Source organism: Elephantulus edwardii, unplaced genomic scaffold (assembly GCF_000299155.1).
Source record: "Elephantulus edwardii isolate Elephantulus edwardi_28Jun2011 unplaced genomic scaffold, EleEdw1.0 scaffold00059, whole genome shotgun sequence".
NCBI lineage: Eukaryota > Metazoa > Chordata > Mammalia > Macroscelidea > Macroscelididae > Elephantulus > Elephantulus edwardii.
Window position 1 is genome coordinate 5865617 of NW_006399809.1, and position 4771 is coordinate 5870387.

Consider the following 4771-nt stretch of genomic DNA (forward strand, 5'->3'; position numbering starts at 1 on the left):
AGGTCCCTAACAGCAGACTTTCCCATAATAATACACCTTTTAATTTCCTGGCTACTAGTGCCAAGAGTGGTGACTGTGGAGCCAAGCAAACTAAAGCCGTTAACAATCTCAGTCTCTTCACCATCCATCCTGATGCTGGCCCACTGGAAATAATCTTTGTTTTCTTGATATTGAGCCTCAAACCGTATTGAAGGCTGCAGTCCTTGACCTTTCGCAGCAAGCACTTAGCAGGTTATTATTGAGTATTCCTTCAATTTTGTTGCCACTTTCTTCTTTATATAGGCCAGCTTCTCAGACTATTTTCTCCATATGCAGATTGATGTTGTTGTTAGTTGCCATCGAGTTGAGACGACGCATAGTGACCCTATGAACAAAAGATCTGAAACCAGTCCTGTCCTCTGTCATCCTCACACTTCCTGATACACAAGAGCCCATTGCAGCAGTCACCTTGTCAATCCTGGTTGAGGGCCTTCCTCTCCTTCACCATCCCTCCACCGTTCACAACATCATCTCCTTCTCCAAGAAATAGCATCTCCTATCTATATGTCCAAAGTATGTTAAACGAAGCCTCATAATCTCAATGTCAAGAAAACTTAGCCACTGGGCTAATAGAAAGCACCACAATAGATGGAGAAAAGATTGAAATTGTCAATGGCTTTAGCTTACTTGGATACACAATGAATACACTTGGTACTAGCAGTTTATATAGTCAAAGGCATCTCCAAATATTGAGAAGTAATGATGTTAGTTTGAGGACTAGTGCACCTGATTCAGGCCGTCATATTTTCAGTCACTTTTAGGCTTCTGAGAGCTGGATAATTATTGAGAATGACAGAAGAAGAATCTATCTATTTGAATTACAGTGTTTGAGAAGAGTGCTAGAAGAACAAAGAGATGTGTCTCGGAGATGATGTCACCAGAGTGCTTGTAGGAGGCAAAGCTGATGAAGTCTTGCATGCTTTGGGCATGTTTTTGGGAGAGGATATTCATTGGAGAAGCACATTATGGTTTACAAGGTGGAGGGACGATGAAGGAGAAGCAGACCTTCAATCAGGTGGATTGGTACAGTGACTACAGCAATGAGTTTGAGGGTGTTGGAGATTATGAAAATGGCACAGGATAGGACAAGGTTCAGATCTGTCGTTCATAGGTTCACTATGAGTCATACTTAACTCAACAGCACCTGACTACAGCGCTTAGGAGAGTCTAGAGAGCATTATGCTGAGTAATATATTGTATCAGATTGCTATTGTGCAAATAGAAGGATAAGTGAGCAACATGGGCATAAATGTTCAAAAGAGGAAAGGGAAAGAGAAAAGGAAATGGCAAAAGGAGAAGGAGGGAAACACCTGAATAGCAGAGGTTAGTGGGCATATGTGAGATGAAGGAATAGGAAGGTTCAAGGATGACTTCAAAAGAGAGTAAAACTTGAAAAAACTATAATCAAGACTAAAAGCTGGATATTTTAAAGATTTGAAAAAAAAAAAACCAGACAAGTCAGTGACAAATTTAATAAATAGAAGAAAAAGAGACACAGTTCAAGGCCACTAGCTGCTCCACAGGAGAAAGATGGACAATCTAATAATGGGCCAGGACCCGCAGTGATTAATTATATAAAATATAATGTATATAAATGATTGTATAAAGCATAACATACATAAATGAAACAATGTAAAGGAAAGATTGTATAAAACAATTTACATACATGAAACATAATGTATATGAATGTTTGTATGCAAACCAAGAAAATATAAGAGAAAAAAATGAAGCATAATAATTTAATGAAAAAAATGAGAATGCAAATATGTTATTGTTCGTTTTTTATTGTAGTTGTTGTTATGTGCCATTGCCTGCGACTCATAGCAACCCTGTGTACAACAGCTCTGAACCCTGCCCTGTCTTGAGCCAGTTTCACCAATTCTGACACACCAACCCCTATCACCCATTATTGCATCAATGAAAATATAGCATAACAACATTTTTAGGGACAGGGTAAGAGCAGTGCTCAGAGGTCAATTTAAAGAAATACATGTTCAAACTGAAAAGAAGAACCAGAAAGAAGACTTTGTCCATACATGTCTCCACCAGTTAGGAGAACAGCATGAAAATTCCATAGTATCCAGAAGAAAAATAATAAAGACTAGAACAGAAACAAATGAACAGAAAAACAATAAATATAATCAAGATTAAAGTTGGCTATTTTTTTAACAATCACATAAGGTAGCATTTATTGGAGGTTTAACATGAAATCATACAAATAAAATTTGTATAAACACAAATCCACATCTAGTCAAAACAGATAGCAAAGGACAAAGTAAAAACAAAGAAAACTAATTGGCAGCTATGTACAGTTGGACACAATTGTGTCTTGTTCACTAGAAAGTCTTTTACAAAATAATAATCTGAGATCAACAGAAGATCAATCTTCAACGTTGTCCTGCATGTTTTTTGTCAGTGACCTTCTTTAGTATGGCTGGTAATTGTTTTGGTGATTGCCACCTCCTCGAGATGCCTTGCCATATGTGCTCTGTTGACCTCGTCCATGACCCCTACTACCACCTCGCCCACCAGCTGCAGCACCTCTTCCTCCTTTCTGTTGTTGTTGCTGCTGCCTATATACCTCTTTGGGTTATGCAACTTTGATTTCACACTTCCCAGAACCAATTTGATGATATCTACTTTCTAACAATTTCTTTACTGGCTCTTCATCTGTATATGTGATAAAACAAAATCCTCTTCTTTCATTGGTTTTTGTATCCATGGGAAGTTCAATATTTTCAATCTCTCCAAAAGCGCTGAAGTATTCTTTAATTTGCTCTTCAGAAGTATCTGGGCTCAATCCACCTACAAAACCCTTTTTGAGGTTTTCCTTCCCTTTCAAAGCTTTAGCTCTTTTGGGGTCTATTAACTTGCCATCCAGTTTGTGTTCTTTCAGTTCCAAAACCTTATCAACACTAGCAGCATCTTTGAAAAGTACAAATCCAAACCCTTTTGACCGTCCAGTGACTGGATCTGTTTTAATCGTGTAGTCTACCACCTCTCCAAACTGAGACAAATACTCAGTCAGATCTTTCTTGCTTGTATCCCTGCTCAAGCCTCCAATAAACATTTTACCGTCATCCTGCTGATTCTTGCTCGCGTTGATCTTGGATCCCTCTGCGAACTCTTCTATGTTGCTGTACTCGTTCATGTCCTCCATTGTGGCGGAACTGTCAGGAGGGTGGTGCTGGCATGCGGACCGTGTCGGGGCAGCAGCAGTGGCGGTGGAGCGTTGTATGGATCTGGATTTAAAAATCTAAAGTTGGCTATTTTAAAGAATTGAAAAAACAAGTCAGTGACAAATATAACAAAGAGAAGAAAAAGACACGCAGTTCAAGGCCACCAGATGCTCCGCGGGAGGAGGATGGGTAATCTTCTCCTGTGCAATTAACTGTCTCTGAAAACCCGAAGAAGGGTCACCTATGGGTCAGTTCCAACTCAGTGGTAAATAACAACAACAACAATATGAGTAAAGACTTAAATGGGATGATATGACAAAGTCAACTGAAACAAAAAGGATAATAACAGAATATTATCAAGAAAGCCAACAAATTTGAAAATCTAGAGTAAATAAGCAAATTGTTAAAAATATACAATCTGCCTAAACCAAAACAAAGGCAGAAAATAAGAAGAGGATTATTACAAAAGGAGAACTTGAACAGGTCACTAAACAAAAGCTCTCAACCAAAAAGCTCTGGCCCAGATGACTTCACAGGTGAATTCTCCCAAATAATCAGAAAAAATGAAACCAAGACTACTAAAACCATTTCAGGATACACATAAGTATGTAATACTCCTGAACTCATTTTAGGAAACAATCATAACCTTGATACCAAAGCCAATAAAAAACCATCAATAAAAAAGAAAATTAATGGCACTCCAGTGACTTGGCAGAGTGGGCAGTCTTATGTGCTAAGGACTGGTAACTTGGCAGCTTAACATCTGGGAACAGACTGCAACCCCTAAATCCCAGCTGTGCCCAAGCCCCACCCCCGCAACCTCACCCCGACCCCTGCCACAGCATCATGTCCCCGGAACACCACACTGCCACCGTCCAGTGCCTGCACACCCCTGGCACACCCTGGTGGCCGTGCCACAGCCGTGCACCCCTGGAGGAGCCCCAGGGCCACTAGAGAGTCCTTCATGCAGCACAGAGACCTACCAAGAGCTGTGGACAGCAAGATTTTGAATCAAATCACAAAGGCATGCTGTGGATCCAGCTATTATCTGAAGCCACCAATCAAGCTGCTGTGGGACTGATCTGCCATGAGAAAGGCTCATAGGATCCTAATTGGGTTTTCTTGGGCACCACCAATTGCCTGGGAAAGTACCCAAGGGTGAGCCCACTGGTGGGAATCTGGCTGAGCTCTTTTGGGCCATGCAGACCGCCCAGGAATAAATGGGTCAGTGGTAATTTGTCTGAACTTTTGTGGACACTGCAGACCAATCAGAGACAAGTGGGTTGGTGGGAATTTGACTTTTTCTTGCTGGGTCCTCTTAGACCCAGGACCCTGCTTGGGCAGGGACCACTGCACAAGGGCACCTGTGTAGGGGCCACTGGACAGGGACCACTCAGTGAAAACCACTGAGTGGAAGACGGACAGCTGGAATTTGAATAGGGATCCAATTGAAGCACACCCAGACAGCTGAGGTCTGAGTAAGGTCTTCCAAGTGGTTGACCTGCCCCTGTGATTGCCCCAACCCGTGCGTGTCCCACCCCATTTGGCTCGAC

At 41.4% G+C, this 4771-nt stretch overlaps 1 pseudogene; it reads right to left on the bottom strand.

Annotated features, from left to right (window-relative positions):
* Positions 1-2464: 2464 nt before the first annotated feature.
* Positions 2465-3286, bottom strand: LOC102873364 (annotated as a pseudogene).
* Between the last annotated feature and the right edge of the window lie 1485 nt (positions 3287-4771).